General features: G+C 35.2%; 1 protein-coding gene across 1 annotated transcript in view; it reads left to right on the plus strand.

Annotated features, from left to right (window-relative positions):
• The first annotated feature begins 652 nt into the window (after positions 1-652).
• LOC309510237 (uncharacterized protein) overlaps positions 653-9454 on the plus strand; it is a 22867-nt gene continuing 14065 nt past the window's right edge. The window contains exon 1 of the mRNA XM_082191259.1: positions 653-830. The gene's annotated coding sequence lies outside the window, so the exon portion shown is untranslated. The remainder of the gene's footprint in view (positions 831-9454) is intronic.

Consider the following 9454-nt stretch of genomic DNA (forward strand, 5'->3'; position numbering starts at 1 on the left):
CCATCGCGCTCCAAAATATTAAACATTATGGTTATACATATCTATGCTTGAGCAGATATCCACAAACAGTATTTAACAGTAAACATGGGTCTAAATAGTATAATATTCACCATATATCTAGCAACAGTTCAACTGCAATGTGAAGTTTATGCAACAATACCATAAACTAATAAGTAAGAATTTCTTACCTTACATCTTTCTTGTCTTCAAATCGCGTTCTTCTTCTTCTGATGTAAATCCAATGTAAGCTCACAGCGCGTCTTCCAAACTCGACGAAAAGCAGAGACTTGTGAAGTTTTTTGGTGTTTTGTGTTTGAGGTAACGAGGGCGTTCGCGTTCCATGTGGAGATTTGCATGTGAATCTCTTTTGCGCGAGTGGGCGTGGCCGAATTAAAAGTAATTAGCAAGCGTTTGAGATACTGGACATCCTGTTGGTTTTATACAAATTACTTAAACAGAGAATATTTGTTTTCAGTTTGAATCCGATCATTTAAAAGTACACACTTAAATGTGTATAAAGGTGTATGGCTCATAAATGTGTGAGAAGGATTCGCTGAGTTTTGTTTCAGTTTATAGACGTGCTCAAGAAAAAAAAGTTCACCGCGACGGAGAGGCAGAACGCACACCCTGTTTATTTTCTTTATTTTACAAAAGCACAATGTTTTGATTTGATTGTAAGTGGACACATACAAAAGTAGAAATATCACAGATTCTTTTTTTATATTTCTTTTTTCTGTATAACCATAAATGACGGAGTAATTTAAGTTTATTGTACTACAATGTGAAGAAAATCCAGCAAAACGCGGGGGCGCGTTTTCCGACCTCAGAGGGTTAATTTGAGACGCGCTCCAATTCACAGAGATCATGAACGCGCACCCTGTTCAATTTTATTTTATTTTACAAAAGCACAACGTTTTCTTGTTGTTGTGAGTTTACACAAATAAAAGTAGTTGCCTGGCCTGTCCTGCTCTCTTGGCTGCATAGCAGGCTCATAATTAACTTATATGGCTGAGGTCCGTCATACGAGTAAACATTTACAATTTCCTCAGCGTCCGAACTGTCATTGTGATCCATTGCTTTCCTATTGTTTACTTTGACCGCACTCCCTCCTGTTACGTCACTTCCGGCGGTTTTCAGATGCGGAAGTAACATTTTCTCACAAAAACGACTCTAGAAGCCTTAATAGCGTTTAAGTATATATTTATATTTTAATCTAGTTCCTACATTATTTTTCTATATCTTGACTCACTGGGTAGTCTAACCTATGGAAGCCCGTTTCCGCCACGTTGAGTAAAAAAAAAAAGATTCTTTAAGTCATAATAATGAGAAACTTTCTCGTAATAATGACTTAACATCTCAAAATAATGAGAAACTTTCTCATAATAATGACTTAACATCTCAAAATATTGAGAAACTTTCTCGTAATAATGACTTAACATCTCAAAATAATGAGAAACTTTCTCGTAATAATGACTTAACATCTCAAAATAATGAGAAACTTTCTCGTAATAATGAGAAACTTTCTCGTAATAATGACTTAACATCTCATAATAATGAGAAACTTTCTCGTAATAATGACTTAACATCTCAAAATAATGAGAAACTTTCTCGTAATAATGACTTAACATCTCAAAATAATGAGAAACTTTCTCGTAATAATGACTTAACATCTCGTAATAATGAGAAACTTTCTCGTAATAATGACTTAACATCTCGTAATAATGAGAAACTTTCTCATAATAATGACTTAACATCTCGTAATAATGAGAAACTTTCTCGTAATAATGACTTAACATCTCGTAATAATGAGAAACTTTCTTGTAATAATGAGAAACGTTCTCGTAATAATGACTTAACATCTCGTAATAATGAGAAACTTTCTCATAATAATGACTTAAACATCTCGTAATAATGAGAAGCTTTCTCATAATAATGACTTAACATCTCGTAATAATGAGAAGCTTTCTTGTAATAATGACTTAAACATCTCGTAATAATGAGAAACTTTCTCATAATAATGACTTAAACATCTCGTAATAATGAGAAGCTTTCTTGTAATAATGAGAAACTTTCTCATAATAATGACTTGAACATCTCGTAATAATGAGAAACTTTCTTGTAATAATGAGAAACTTTCTCGTAATAATGACTTAACATCTCGTACTTTCTCGTAATAATGACTTAACAGCTCGTAATAATGAGAAACTTTCTCGAAATAATGACTTAACATCTCGTAATAATGAGAAACTTTCTCGAAATAATGACTTAACATCTCGTAATAATGAGAAACTTCCTCGTAATAATGACTTAACATCTCATAATAATGAGAAGCTTTCTCGTAATAATGACTTAACATCTCATAATAATGAGAAGCTTTCTTGTAATAATGAGAAACTTTCTCATAATAATGACTTAAACATCTCGTAATAATGAGAAGCTTTCTTGTAATAATGAGAAACTTTCTCATAATAATGACTTGAACATCTCGTAATAATGAGAAACTTTCTTGTAATAATGAGAAACTTTCTCGTAATAATGACTTAACATCTCGTACTTTCTCGTAATAATGACTTAACAGCTCGTAATAATGAGAAACTTTCTCGAAATAATGACTTAACATCTCGTAATAATGAGAAACTTTCTCGAAATAATGACTTAACATCTCGTAATAATGAGAAACTTCCTCGTAATAATGACTTAACATCTCATAATAATGAGAAGCTTTCTCGTAATAATGACTTAACATCTCATAATAACGAGAAGCGTTCTCGAAATAATGACTTAACATCTCATAATAATGAGAAACTTTCTCGAAATAATGACTTATCTCGTAATAATGAGAAACTTTCTCAAAATAATGACTTAACATCTCGTACTTTCTCGTAATAATGACTTAACAGCTCGTAATGATGAGAAACTTTCTCGAAATAATGACTTAACATCTCGTAATAATGAGAAACTTTCTCGAAATAATGACTTAATATCTCGTAATAATGAGAAACTTTCTCAAAATAATGACTTAACATCTCATAATAATGAGAACGTTTCTCGTAATAATGACTTATTTTCTCGCACTTCTACGCATGCGCAAAGCAGCGGAGCAGAAGGGCGTGCCGCACTAGCGACATCCGCTGGTCAAAGCCGTGTAAATGCATCACAGCAAACATGGCACGCTCTGCAAAACAGTTGTTTTCATTAAAGTCAGTGTGATCTACTAAGTGCAATCTGTAGTATCATTAAATAACATCATCAGTAGGCCTATATCTTCCATACTTTTCCATGCGCACGATAAGGTGTGAAAGTGGAATGCAGAAGCAGGATGGTTACCATGGTAAATTGTTACATGAATTTACAAAACTATCAGATTAACGTTGGAATATTACATTTATTCATCAAGTTTAAGTGTAACATCTTCATAAAATATATGGGTACGTGTGTTAATATAACACGTATTTTGCAGATGCTTCTAGGATATTTGATGTGCAGGTTCATCTGGAAGATATCAATACAGAAATCACCTTTAAGATGTTTATGACTTTGGGGACATTTAAACATAGTTGGGCAGTGGAATGGGGGAAAACGCAAGGTCGAGACGTGTTTTTAAAAGCTGAACTTCTTTTCAATTGAGCGCCGCATTTTTAGAACGCCGTGTCATGCGCGAGACGCTGCAGAAGAGCGAGCGAGCGTCCGTCTAGTGCGCATATGCCTAGAAAAGCAATGAAAAAGCGCGTTCTGTAGTTTCTCATTACGAGATGTTAAGTCATTATTACGAGAAAGTTTCTCATTATTACGAGATGTTAAGTCATTATTACGAGAAAGTTTCTCATTATTACGAGATGTTAAGTCATTATTACGAGAAAGTTTCTCATTATTATGAGATGTTAAGTCATTATTACGAGAAAGTTTCTCATTATTATGACTTAAAGAATCTTTATTTTTTTTACTCAATGTGGTGGAAACGGGCTTCCATACTAACCTGCAAGATGCCCTTTAAGAGCAAATCATTTGTGACTCTAATGAGAGCTGTCTCAGTACTATGGTACGGTCTAAATCCTGACTGAAAATCCTCGCAGATATCATTTCTTTCTAAAAAGGAACATAGTTGTGAAGATACTGCCTTTTCTAGTATCTTTGACAGAAAAGGTAGATTCGAGATCAGCCTGTAATTGACTAATTTTGTAGGATCAAGTTGTGTTTTTTTTAACAAGTGGTTTAATCATAGCCAGCTTAAAGGTTTTTGGCACGTATCCTAGAGACAAAGATTAATTAATGAAAGTAAGAAGAGAATCTATGACCTCTGGAAGCATCTCTTTCATTAGCTTAGTCGGTATAGGGTCTAACATACATGTTGTCGGTTTAGATGATTTAATGAGTTTAGCGAATTCTTCCTCTCCTATAGCAATAAATGAATAAAATGTTTCCTTAGGGAGACTAAAATGCACTCCCTGATGCGATACTGTAGTCGACGGTTGCATAATTATAATTTTGTCCCTGATATTATCAATCTTATAAGTGAAGAAGTACATGAAGTCATTACTGCTGTGTTTACATTTCTGGGCTTGAAGCTTTCTTTTTCGTTAGTTTAGCCACTGTTTAAAAAAATACCTAGGGTTTTGTTTATTTTCTTCTAATAGGATTGAAAAATAAGCAGATCTAGCAGCTTTTAAGGCCTATCTGTATGCAATCGTGCTCTCTTTCCATGAAATGCGGAAAAAAACTCTAGTTTTGTTTTCTTCCAGTTGCACTCCATTTTTCTGGCTGCTCTCTTAAGGGCTGATTTTATTTAATCTTCTTTAAAGGGATAGTTCACTTTGAAATTAATTTTTGGTATGTTTTAGCTTACCTCAAGGGCATCCAAGATGTAGGTGTCTTTTTTTCCGCAGTAGTTTAAATTTTGATATTTTTAGGTCAAACCGTTCTTGTCTGTCAGTCATATAATGCAGGTCTATGGTCACGGTCTCAAAGAGCATGCACAGAGTCCAAATTAAAACAATTCCCCATCGTAAGTACACATTGATGGCCTAAGACACAGTATTTATATCGTTTTTACCTCTTATACGCAGCCATGTCCAAGTGATCTGATCTGACGTGTACGCAGACTGGTGCATAGATATATACACTAGATGTCGCCTTAAAGACATTCGTTCCAATGAACTGCCGTAGACAAGGCGACATCTAGTGTGTATATACCTATGCACCAGTCTGCGTACACATCAGATCAGATCACTTGGACATGGCTGCGTATAAGAGGTAAAAACGATATAAATACTGTGTCTTAGGCCATCAATGTGTACTTACGATGGGGAATTGTTTTAATTTGGACTCTGTGCATGCTCTTTGAGACCGTGACCATAGACCTGCATTATATGACTGACAGACAAGAACGGTTTGACCTAAAAATATCAAAATTTAAACTACTGCGGAAAAAAAGACACCTACATCTTGGATGCCCTTGAGGTAAGCTAAAACATACCAAAAATTTATTTCAAAGTGAACTATCCCTTTAAAGAAGATTAAATAAAATCAGCCCTTAAGAGAGCAGCCAGAAAAATGGAGTGCAACTGGAAGAAAACAAAACTAGAGTTTTTTTCCGCATTTCATGGAAAGAGAGCACGATTGCATACAGATAGGCCTTAAAAGCTGCTAGATCTGCTTATTTTTCAATCCTATTAGAAGAAAATAAACAAAACCCTAGGTATTTTTTTTTAAACAGTGGCTAAACTAACGAAAAAGAAAGCTTCAAGCCCAGAAATGTAAACACAGCAGTAATGACTTCATGTACTTCTTCACTTATAAGATTGATAATATCAGGGACAAAATTATAATTATGCAACCGTCGACTACAGTATCGCATCAGGGAGTGCATTTTAGTCTCCCTAAGGAAAAATTTTATTCATTTATTGCTATAGGAGAGGAAGAATTCGCTAAACTCATTAAATCATCTAAACCGACAACATGTATGTTATACCCTATACCGACTAAGCTAATGAAAGAGATGCTTCCAGAGGTCATAGATTCTCTTCTTACTATCATTAATTAATCTTTGTCTCTAGGATACGTGCCAAAAACCTTTAAGCTGGCTATGATTAAACCACTTGTTAAAAAAAACACAACTTGATCCTACAAAATTAGTCAATTACAGGCTGATCTCGAATCTACCTTTTCTGTCAAAGATACTAGAAAAGGCAGTATCTTCACAACTATGTTCCTTTTTAGAAAGAAATGATATCTGCGAGGATTTTCAGTCAGGATTTAGACCGTACCATAGTACTGAGACAGCTCTCATTAGAGTCACAAATGATTTGCTCTTAAAGGGCATCTTGCAGGTTAGTATGGAAGCCCGTTTCCGCCACATTGAGTAAAAAAAATAAAGATTCTTTAAGTCATAATAATGAGAAACTTTCTCGTAATAATGACTTAACATCTCGTAATAATGAGAAACTTCCTCGTAATAATGACTTAACATCTCGTAATAATGAGAAACTTTATCGTAATAATCACTTAACATCTCGTAATAATGAGAAACTTTCTCGTAATAATGAGAAACTTTCTCGTAATAATGACTTATTTTCTCGCACTTCTACGCATGCGCAAAGCAGCGGAGCAGAAGGGCGTGCCGCACTAGCGACATCCCCTGGTTAAAGCCGTGTAAATGCATCACAGCAAACATGGCACGCTCTGCAGTGAATAACATTAATGATAAATGATCAATATATGAGATGGACTTCCATAGCTAGATAGTATTTTATTCATTTGTAATATTCATTTGTATTTTTGTGTATGAACAAGCAGCAACACAGAAGGGTGATCCATGGATTTCAAATAGATGGAGGAATGATAAGACAGCACACCTTTCCAAATCTGTTTAAGAACACTTATCTGGAAATCTGTGTAAGGGTCCGTTCATACAGAACGCGCTTTTTCATTGCTTTTCTAGGCATATGCGCACTAGACGGACGCTCGCTCGCTCTTCTGCAGCGTCTCGCGCATGACACGGCGTTCTAAAAATGCGGCGCTCAATTGAAAAGAAGTTCAGCTTTTAAAAACACGTCTCGACCTTGCGTTTCCCCCCATTCCACTGCCCAACTATGTTTAAATGTCGCCAAAGTCATAAACATCTTAAAGGTGATTTCTGTATTGATATCTTCCAGATGAACCTGCACATCAAATATCCTAGAAGCATCTGCAAAATACGTGTTATATTAACACACGTACCCATATATTTTATGAAGAGGTTACACTTAAACTTGATGAATAAATGTAATATTCCTACTTTAATCTGATAGTTTTGTAAATTCATGTAACAATTTACCATGGTAACCATCCTGCTTCTGCATTCCACTTTCACACCTTATCGTGCGCATGGAAAAGTATGGAAGATATAGGCCTACTGATGATGTTATTTAATGATACTACAGATTGCACTTAGTAGATCACACTGACTTTAATGAAAACAACTGTTTTGCAGAGCGTGCCATGTTTGCTGTGATGCATTTACACGGCTTTGACCAGCGGATGTCGCTAGTGCGGCACGCCCTTCTGCTCCGCTGCTTTGCGCATGCGTAGAAGTGCGAGAAAATCAGTAATCAGAAGTCATTATTACGAGAAACTTTCTCATTATTATGAGATGTTAAGTCATTATTACGAGAAAGTTTCTCATTATTACAAGAAAGTTTCTCATTATTACGAGATGTTAAGTCATTATTTCGAGAAAGTTTCTCATTATTACGAGATGTTAAGTCATTATTTCGAGAAAGTTTCTCATTATTACGAGATGTTAAGTCATTATTACGAGAAACTTTCTCATTATTATGAGATGTTAAGTCATTATTACGAGAAAGTTTCTCATTATTACAAGAAAGTTTCTCATTATTACGAGATGTTAAGTCATTATTTCGAGAAAGTTTCTCATTATTACGAGATGTTAAGTCATTATTTCGAGAACGTTTCTCATTATTACGAGATGTTAACTCATTATTTCGAGAAAGTTTCTCATTATTACGAGATGTTAAGTCATTATTTCGAGAAAGTTTCTCATTATTACGAGATGTTAAGTCATTATTTCGAGAAAGTTTCTCATTATTACGAGATGTTAAGTCATTATTTCGAGAAAGTTTCTCATTATTATGACTTAAAGAATCTTTATTTTTTTTACTCAATGTGGCGGAAACGGGCTTCCATACTAACCTGCAAGATGCCCTTTAAAGGGATAGTTCACTTTGAAATTAATTTTTGGTATGTTTTAGCTTACCTCAAGGGCATCCAAGATGTAGGTGTCTTTTTTTCCGCAGTAGTTTCAATTTTGATATTTTTAGGTCAAACCGTTCTTGTCTGTTAGTCATATAATGCAGGTCTATGGTCACGGTCTCAAAACACAAGCACAGAGTCCAAATTAAAACAATTCCCCGTCGTCCAAATTAAACAATTCCCCATCGTAAGTACACATTGATGGCCTAAGACATGAAACGAGCGGTTTGTGTGAGAAAACGAACAGTATTTATATCGTTTTTACCTCTTATACGCAGCCATGTCCAAGTGATCTGATCTGAAGTGTGCGCAGACTGGTGCATAGATATATACACTAGATGTCGCCTTAAAGACATTCGTTCCAATGAACTGCCGTAGACAAGGCGAGATCTAGTGTGTATATATCTATGCACCAGTCTGCGTACACGTCAGATCAGATCACTTGGACATGGCTGTGTATAAGTGGTAAAAACGATATAAATACTGTTCGTTTTCTCACACAAACCGCTCGTTTCGTGTCTTAGGCCATCAATGTGTACTTACGATGGGGAATTGTTTCATTTGGACGACGGGGAATTGTTTTAATTTGGACTCTGTGCATGCTCTTTGAGACAGTGACCATAGACCTGCATTATAATTATGACTGACAGACAAGAACGGTTTGACCTAAAAATATCAAAATTGAAACTACTGCGGAAAAAAAGACACCTACATCTTGGATGCCCTTGAGGTAAGCTAAAACATACCAAAAATTAATTTCAAAATGAACTATCCCTTTAAGCGCAACGGAGCAACTGTGTCTAAAGTGCTGGAAAAGAGAGAGTTAAAAGTTTCTGTTGCAATATCGAGTTCTTCTAAGCTATCTGGGATGCTGAGATGATGAAACTGATTAGGAAGATTATTAATAAAGCAATCTTTAGTGGCAGAAGTGATAGGTCTAACATATTTGTAACACGGGGTCGGCTTTGCAGCCTTGGCTAAATGAAGTTTACACGAGACTAGATAATGATCTGAGATGTCATCGCTCTGCTGCAGAATTTCAACGGCATCAACATTTATTCCGTGTGATAATATTAGATCTAGAGTATGATTACAATGTCTTTAAATGCCAATCCCAATGCATCTTTTTCATTATCTATATGTACTGTATATTAAAATCACCAACAATTAGTACTTTATCTGCAGCCAATACTAACTCTGATAGAAA

Source organism: Leuciscus leuciscus (genome assembly GCF_965113295.1).
Source record: "Leuciscus leuciscus genome assembly, contig: SUPER_11_unloc_5, whole genome shotgun sequence".
In the NCBI taxonomy this organism is placed as follows: domain Eukaryota; kingdom Metazoa; phylum Chordata; class Actinopteri; order Cypriniformes; family Leuciscidae; genus Leuciscus; species Leuciscus leuciscus.